The sequence below is a fragment of the Atheta coriaria genome, unplaced genomic scaffold (genome assembly GCF_025399875.1).
Source record: "Atheta coriaria isolate IRGN ID8LTWV9N9 unplaced genomic scaffold, Caltech_Dcor_3.1 hic_scaffold_3_pilon, whole genome shotgun sequence".
Lineage (NCBI taxonomy): Eukaryota > Metazoa > Arthropoda > Insecta > Coleoptera > Staphylinidae > Dalotia > Dalotia coriaria.
The window spans coordinates 1,892,681-1,902,317 of NW_027045445.1; the positions used below are offsets into that span (position 1 = coordinate 1,892,681).

General features: G+C 37.6%; 1 long non-coding RNA gene across 1 annotated transcript; it reads right to left on the bottom strand.

Annotated features, from left to right (window-relative positions):
- Window positions 1–8,985: 8,985 nt before the first annotated feature.
- Window positions 8,986–9,637, bottom strand: LOC135804370 (uncharacterized). The gene is made up of 2 exons (XR_010551056.1): window positions 9,569–9,637; window positions 8,986–9,474 (listed from the first exon to the last, which is right to left on the bottom strand). It is a non-coding gene; the product is annotated as an uncharacterized lncRNA (long non-coding RNA).

A 9,637-nucleotide genomic window follows, 5' to 3' on the forward strand; every position in this document is an offset into this window, starting at 1 on the left:
TTTACTTTATATTTAAAACAAAGTGTATATAATGATATCACTTCCCCGAGCGTCATCCTTGACCGACATTATCTCGACGTGCGTGAAATGACTGCAATTTAGAACTTGATCACAAGTTCTGCGCCCGTGCAATGCAATAAAACCTACAAATCGATCTCATGTTCAACGCACTCGTATCAATCAACATCCAGTGACAATAAATTAACAATTAACAACTGAACAATTAGTTAACAATAAATATAACATACAGCAAACAATTGACAAGGTAATCTGATGTCATTTTAGAAACTTTTTTTTTCTTGGATAAATTTTTGTTATTGTTTCTTTTTTTTTTCTTCACTGATTAATGCTTACTTGTGTGTAGTGTGTACAAAACGGCGTAGATATATTACTCCATAATAAATGAGTAATTAAAGTTCAAGGAGACGACGCGACATTCGCTGGATTACTGCAAATTCAGATTCAATTGCACCTTGCAACGACAACGAAAAAAAAAGGAGCATTAATAACCAATGTTAGAAGCGAGCAGCGCAGAAAAAATGTTCATCGGATAAAAATGAATTAAACACAATGTTTGATCGCGCCAATCACGCTTAATATGCGTTATTACATGCAAAATGTGCAAAAAATCAAGGTTGGTGCACAAAACCGCAAGGTCTTTATCATATTTATCAGGAATTAATCATTTTATTCAAATATTTCGCACACAAAAAGTTTTGCTATCGTTTTTTGTTTATTATCATTGAATAGCTTCCTTGATATTATGATATTTACAGATTTTGTTATTTTAATACTGGTTTATGTTAAATTAGAACCAATTAACGTTTAAAGTTCGGCTCTATCTATAATATTTCCATAGATATGGAGAATTAAATATTACCATTTATATGTTCGCAAAATGGCGGAGTAAACAGAAAAAACAAAAGTTGTTTGTAACCAAACAAAAGTCCCTAAAAGCAGAACGTTACTAATTCACTTTTGTTATAGTGCAGTTGTGTATTGTTTAGTAAAACAGAAGCGTTTTACTTGCGAACGCACCTAACGCACGTCTTCCTGCGCGACCTCAAGTTCCAGAAACTTCAAACCATTTCAAACGCACGCAGTTGGCGATTTATGTGCCTCCCGGTCATTCGCCATTTTATTGTTGCAGCGAGCTGCCCCGTTGCCGGTCATGTGCTCCAAAGACATAGCAACTCACATTCGATTATCGCGCTTTCGACACGCATACGAAATGCATTCAAACGAATGCGAATGCGTCTTCGGTCAAGCGCGCGCGGAAGGCCGTAAAATGCGTCACAGGAATAACAATCGCGCTCGCGGAATGCACGCACTGGCACATTTTGATAAATCAATCGCGAATACTAACCGACTGCGTTAGAAATGCAAACGTGAACGTGAACCGCTTGTATATTCAAACATGCCTGAATTAAATTTTATAAAATACAAAACAACGTAAATTTTGTTTTTTGGAGAAAATTTAAGATTTTCATTTCTGGTAGTTAAAGTCAACGTTTTTGTGATTTTATTTAATTGCTGTATACAGTGTACACTTGGATACTTTGAGTTCGCATTGGTCGCGGAGTGCTTTATCAATTATTATGCGTACCCATTGCGAGTGCCGGTCGTGCCAGTCGTAGAATTCGCCATTTTGCGTCGCACATTTTACTATTCGGCACGCACGTCGCGACCCAAGGTGCAATCAGGTGCAATCTGTGCAACCGACAGCAACAGAAGTAGGAAGCTTTCGTGCGGAATGCGTATACGCAGCGAATGTGTGCATTTTTAAACGCGGGCTTTGGGTTACTGGACTCACATTCGGTTTCGTTCGCGAACGCATCACATGCACACAACACACGCAACACACCGTACACATAATGCATATTTACACAGCATAACACATGGACGTTAGGTTGCATATTAGATTACGCATGCGCCAACAATGCACAACAAAAGCTATCGCTTTTAAACTTGGTATGAAAACAAAACTTCCTCTTCAATATAATACGTTGAAGAATATTTTTTGGTTAGAAATTGATTGAGAATAACATTAAAACGCAATTGAAAGTGAAATTTAATTATCTCTGATGAAGAAGATGATGATTTCCACGATAGAAACTAAAATGAAAGAGAAATCATGCGATAAACTTTCAAGCGATGACACGACGCCATTTTGATTAATAGAAATGACATCACCGAAGCATAAATGTGCAAAAGCAACAATTTCTTCGAATTTTTTTCGGCTGGAAAAGATTTACATCACAGAACATGAAAATATTGTTGCATAACAAAAGCCAAAGCTTAGCTTGTCCTTCATTGCACATCATTGCGCAACCATCAAGATAATAAACATAAAAATGGCGTAATAAACGCATAAAGATTAAAAAGAACTTTGCGACCTCCAAAACAGTTTGCGCCCCCAGGGTGGGCGTCCAGTTTGCAATGCGCCGTTGTTTTCCACGAAAGAAACGGGACCACTAATCGCACGATGCATTGAATATAACCTTCGAAGGCGCAAGATGCAAGATGTTATACATATATGAATACAAGAACAAGAGCATCACGAAGAAAAAATACATTACCGAGCGCGACGTGGAGGACGAGGAAGAGGAGTGAAGGTACGAAGACAAAACCGGGTCTGAATAATGGGGTGCTGAGAAATAAGAAGATGAAAAAATGCGGAAGCGATCGAAACGCGTGGTTGGCGGAGCTTTTTCGTTTCGGGCGACCTAACGGGACCTCGCACCACCATGGTACCACGGTACCACCCGGCATGTTACTTACACACATGCACTATCATCACCTCATCAACAATGCATTCAGTTTTAATCATTTTTTAAGCTCTAGACATCCTCGAAGCTTGTTTACACGTTGTTACAGCTTTTTATAATCCAGCATTGTTTTTATTTTTTTATTTTTTTATTGAAAATTTTCATTACCTCATCGTTTACCAACACTACATAATTATTTATTTTTATATTGTTTTAAAAATCAATAAAGGCATATAAAATGAAGTCTGGGTCTGGGTCTAGGTCTGATTGGGTATGAGTTGTGTAAGTTGAGGTCCAGTGGCGCTGATGAAAACGAAAAAGAAGAACGAGATTAGAATAGAATGAGTATGGCGGGCGGGCGCGTATTTATGATGCCTTAATGTTAGTTTATTGACCTATGGTACATTCGTTTCGATTGTGTAGCGCCTGACAACAGCAGCACCAGCGGGCGAGGATCTCCAAACGAAAACTTCACTTTGATAGCGAGCATCGAGCCATAGTGTAAGACGAACAAGGCAGGAGTTAAATCAAAAAAGTATGCAGTAAAAGAGTAAAGGAGTAAAGAAGTAAAGCGTTACTCATATCGGTGTAAGAAATACTCGTAATTTGTGTGTGATAGGTAAATATGTGGTCACTATTTATAGAAACGTTTTACATTTCTTCTTTTGGGGATTAAGCTCATAATTTCGATGCTTTTATCGTCGTATTACCGCTTAATCACTTTTTTAGTTCTACAGGATGATATATAATATAGATACTAATGAAATTAACAAAAAGTAACTTTTTGCATCTTGAAATTTGCAAAATTAACGAGCATAAACAAAAAAAAAATCTTTTTCACCTCAAATTTATTAAAAATTTGAAAAAATTCATCAATATTATTGAAATTTGATCAAAATTTTTGTTGCTTAAAGTTTTTGTTACGTTTAGTATAATTTTTTACATTGTTCCGTGACGTACACCACATAGAAATTAATGATTTTAACTCTTTAACATTTCTAGGATAATATTTAAGATGTTGGCCGGTCCCCGCTTCAAATAATATTAGGGTCGCATTACTGGTGAGTTGTGACGTCCATGACGCTGAACGCGGCTTGGTGAGTCACTTGATTCATTGAACCGTCTAAGTGCGTTAAAGTCTAAGCAGGCTTTCTTCATGCGAGCGTCCTGAGTTTAATCTTTAATCCAGACGCATCTAAATGCATCTTATAACCCAATAAAATATTAATATACTATTTCACTTTACTGTCTAGGCAGTGAAATGTTTTTTTTAATGTTGATGTTAACAATACAAATGTTTAAACATAATTTTATGTTCGTGAAGTTTAGTTTTTTATTTTGACGTGGACTCAGCATGCGCAGCCCACCCGCGTGTGCGCATCTCACGCTCAATCATGTGCTCTACCGAAAGTTAAGTCAACTTAACAGAAAAGAAAAATATTGAAAACAGCACGCAACAAAACGCAAAATCTTTACGCAATTAATCATGACTTTGACATGTGACAGAAGCACATCTTAATTCAAATGCTAAAAATAAATAATTAATGATTAATAAAAAATGGTTTCAGTTTTGAATGTTGACCGTTTAACTCAACTTGTTCATCTTGTGTGTTGGTAACGAAGTTGACTTAACCTAAGTCAGGTCGTCAGAGATGCGTGGTTTGGCCCGATGCGTACGCCCAAAAATCACCGAATTCCATTCAAAAAAGTGCGCGCGTGTCGCTCGCTTCGCTAATGCCAACCGGCAACAGCAACAACATTGCTAACAAATGTATAATCGACGAGCAAACTGAACATCAGAGCCACACAGCCTACGTAGGTACGTGTGCGAGTGCACGAAACGCACGATGGATAAATTATGCTCGCCTCTTCATCGGCGTGCGTGTGCGTTTGAAGACGATGCCCAAAAACACCAAACGCAAAGTTCGTGAAGGAGTGGAGGCAAATGTTACATAAGAGTTTCGTGTAATTAGCATTTAAATAACGAAATGAAGAAGATGAGGCGGAAAAAACACGAGCACAAATCTAAAATGACAGGAAAACTTTGAGAACGCGCTTTGGCAATCGAGATGCATCCATGGCCGATGGGAATTGAATAAAATTATCGTGGTCAGCTTATTTCACAAATAGAACTTTGTACCTACTGCGTTTAATATAGAAACAAGACGTAGGTTAAAATAAAAAAGTTCAAAACAAAACCAATTACAAATAAGTGTGAATACAGCGTATTGATAAGAAAGTACGATGCGTGTGTTGTTGCTTGTGATGCATGTTGCCATGTTTGTCGTGTTACTTCATTACCTGTCGGGTGTCGCTACGGCGGCCACAACGTGCGATAAGCAAATTGGGAGCGCGCGTGAATGTGAAACGTCGTCGGAACAATGCGAACGCAAGCCGACGGCGATATAAATAATATTCACGTGTGCTCAATTGATAACAGAATTTGGTGCATGCTTTTTACTTCCTGGTTTCAAAAATTTTATTATTTGCTATATTTCCACTGTTTTTTTTATAAAAATGCAAAATAAAAAAAATTAAATTTAAATTAAGTTTACTTAACAAAATATGTTTTAATACTAGGTACTTACAGATAATTTATTTATAAGAAAATACAATTACAAGATAAATTAAGCCTTTTGTTTATGGTTTGAGTTTTAATATTTTTACTCCCGAGGAAAGGCAATGTATTAGCAATGTTAAAATATCCAAAAAATTTAAATTATCATTGACGCAAAATAGAAATATCTGAGTAATTAACAAAATTAACAAAAAATGCTTAATCTATTTATAAAGAAATATTAATAGCATTAACGAATAGGAAGTCCGTATGTATGCAAAACAAAAGCAAAAGTAAATAACTTAAAAAATCTGTATGCGTCAAAATTCATAAAATAACCTCGATACATATTGATTTCCGATTTGCAATAATAATAATAAATATTACCAAATATGTTTTCGTTTTTTTTTAGTTCTGCAAAATGCGAAATGTGTGTTTATCGTTTATTTATTATTCATAATTCATAATTCATTATGACGCTGAAAAAAAAAAATAATACAAAAGAAAACGTAAAACGCGAAAATGTGCGTGTTGTGTTGTATGTGCACTTTTCTTCGCGCATTTCGATTCCGTCTTTGGCGCTCGTCTCTTCCTCATTCTTCCATCCATTCTCTGTTTTGATGTTTTCACTGCCTTTGTGAATGCACAAGTAATCTACTACAAACTACGCAACTATCACATTCACATGCACTTTTAATATGTGCAGTTGTATGCAATACATATTGTATATATTTATATATATGTGTGTGTGTGTTGGGTTGCGGTTGCGATCCGAATAAAGGCATATTCGCGTCCGACAGATGCGAAACTATTAAATTACGAAACAGCAATCGCGCATTCGCATCTCGATCTCGCATACGTGAAAAATCTACGTCTCTGCACCAATCCACCCCTCAGAAACCCGCACGGTGGTGGCGCGTTTTTTATTAATCTTTTTTACGCCCCTTAAAGACAGACAGTCAGAGATGAAATTGCGGAAGTCGGAACCATCATGTGTTTTTTTCTACTAACCCAGGGTGTTTTTTACTTTTTACTTTATACTACCTCTTAAAACATGAGAAATGAAATATATTTGTAAAGCAGTAAAAAAACAGCACGTGGATTTTTTTTATCTCACCATTTTCTTCTTCTTCCGCTTTCCGTATGCACCGCAGCACCTAAACACACTTTAGTGGTAAGGTTAGATAATTTTTTATGTTTTTTTAAGCGCACGTAAAAAATCAAACGACGGCACACGACATGTGGGTGCCGCGCGACGCACGTGCGCAACGTGTGCGAAACCAAAAACCGCACAATAAAATCATCCCCATGATTGGTAATTCATGGCTGCTGAACAAAGAAACATATAGGAAGTGAATCCCAGATCAATAGATATCACAAGATGTAGGAAGTGACGCAGCGAAGACAAAAAATTCATCTCGATTACACACATTCATCAAATGCTAAACTTAGATGCAGATGAAACTAGCGAATGAAAAAATAACATACGCAAAATGATTACTGTCTTTATTCCAACTTACGCTAAGTCATGATGTGATGAAGTAAAGACGAACGTGTGAGAAAGAGTCAAGCACGACATCAGCTGGTGAACCGCGAGTTTCGTGACGTCATAGGTGAATGACTCTTCGACGTCACCGGCGGTTCAATGGCAAATCGCGACCCAGATCTGCGAGTGCCCGCGAGAGCTCACCTCGCCTCACCTCTCGCGTACTCGCGCGCCGGTGTGTCTTAAGTGAAGTCGAACTCGGCTTAAGTCACTCGCTTGCATCGCGCACGCACTTCGCGTTCATCGCGTTCATTCTTCACCACGCCGCGAATTTCTCTCACACGCGCAGCGTGCAATTAGCGAACAAAGCATGGTATTCTCATCCGCGTATTTTTTATCTGCACGCAATTTCAAATTTTAAATTAAAATCCTTTTTTTATATATATTTCGGAAGCACATGTCGTTTTAATGTGCAAAGGGTTTGTTGGGTAGATTTTTTTGGCGTGTGCCTCGCCGCACGTGTCGCGGGTGGTTTAAGGTGTAATTCTACCCTTTATAAACCACTTATGACGTCTTCCGTACGTCTGTAACCCTGTCAGAGAGAGGAAAAAAAGGTTCGCAACATTAGACACTCGTTTGCGCCACTCTGCAATCTTCGAGTATGGCGGAAGGAGCAAATAAAGGTCTCAAATCCGAAAGGTGGACCTCACCATGTGCGTGCCACGCGTCTCCAAAAAAAAAATCGGCAAAACATCTGCTTACCTCTCTCGCCAAACACTCCAAACGGGCACAAAGAGATCTAATAAACCCTTTTCCGTCCCATTGATCCATTGATATCCTTACAAGTTGCAAATCATTAATAATCTTAAAATGATCATGATTAAAGATATTTTGACTCATCTTAAAACATGTTTTTGATGATAGGTTATGTAAATTTTGTTTGTTAACTTTTATTTTTGCATTTTTGGAGTGTTTACAAATACGATTCGCCTTGAGACGCTAAAATATTTCATAAATTTGGCAAATTCAAACACCGCAGGGCGCCATGTTGTATTAGGTTAGTTACCACCGACTCGTCGACGAAATATGTTCATTTAAATTGCAAATTTGGAGCCTTCACACGTAAAGCTTCAGAGTTTAGCATTGACCCTGGTTGTGGCAACTTGTGACAATGTGATCAAATCGAATTTTGACGATCTACACTAACAAGTTGGGTTGATTGCCCCGACTGCGTCGCTCGACCCAGAAACGAGTTGCAAATTCGCAAATATTTACAGATTTACATAGCAAACTAAACTTTTCTATTTCGTTGTTAAAACGATTCGCTGTCCAAATGACAATCGACATTGTTTTCTTTTCTAGGTTAAGATGACGGTCTGGATTTTTGGTGATGTTTGTTTTTCAACTTTGCGGTCTTTCTGTTTGTTTGTATATTTATTTGCACTTGGGATTTGGCACACTTTACAGTTTTTGCAGGTTTCGTCAGGTACCATTTATCATCAAGCTCATAATCCAAAGAAACCCAACAAAAGAGCCTTTTCTCGATCATTAATCAAGTCCAAATTCGACACAGCTTGGCAATGTACATACAATTGATTCAATTCATGTTACGCCTTTCACACGATGCAAAACGAGTGTGAAGAGCACGCAACAAGATGAAATTGAGGTTATGTTGACCGGAAGTACTTTCATAACCTCAATTTTCAGCTGCAAACGATGAAAAGTTGCATTTTTGTGCGTGCTTTTTCGAGAAATGTTGCAATGCACGCAACCATCGAGTTTGCATCACGAGAGCAAAGTTAAAAGCGGCAAAGTGAGTTTAACGCACTTTGCGCGTGCGACTCGATTTTCGGGCATCGTCGTGTCCGGAATTTAATGCAGCCATAGGCCGGACGGCGGACGTGCGCAATGTGACGAAATTTTCAAATTCTTGCATTCGAAACGCGACTTGAATTACAAACTTGTTAACAAACTAACAAAAACAGAGTTTTAAACAAAGCAAAATTTTTGTTTAAGTTATAGGTACATATGGTAAATTACAAAGAAAAATATCTCTTTAAGATTTTGTCGAAAGAATTTTTAATGATTATCTACTTGCTTAGAAGATATACGCATATGACTACATTCAAAGTGACTTAAGTCACACCTGATTTCTTTAACTGGCAATATCTCCAAATGCAATAATTCAATTAACTTTATTTCCAATGTTTGTTTTCGTTTTTGACATTTTGACGATTGCATAACTTGCAATGTGGTTGTTTGGCTGTGTGTGTCGCAAGTGTCGAAATCATCATCATCCATCCGTTCTCCGCCTTTTTCACAATCGAGTTTTTTTTCCTGGTCTGCACCTCCCGAGCCCATTAGCCATTAGCCATTAGACGCCGGATAATTCGGCGATTTGAATATCGATTAGGCGCGTTTCGAGTTTTGGACGCGATCTTGCCACATCGCCAAGATGTCAAATTCGATTTCGGCCTGCGAGGCGATTAGATACACACAGGAAAGACACACGCCGAACGTCATTAGTTTATCCTTTATCGATGGCGCGCATCGTTACATCTCGTTTTCGACTCCAAACTCAAACAAGAACAAATGCGATCAAAACGATGAAAACTCTCTCACGTGCGATGAATTTCAATGTGGGATGGCAATTATGATGTTTTCTGTCAACATAAACGAAAACAATACTAAATCAACTATTATTTTCTTACAATCTGAACGAAATTGATAACATAATGATATATTAAAATTTTGAACTTAATTGCATCGTTAGTATTCACATTATTGCCATTTTAAATGTTTTATTTTGACTTAAGTCACCCAGCA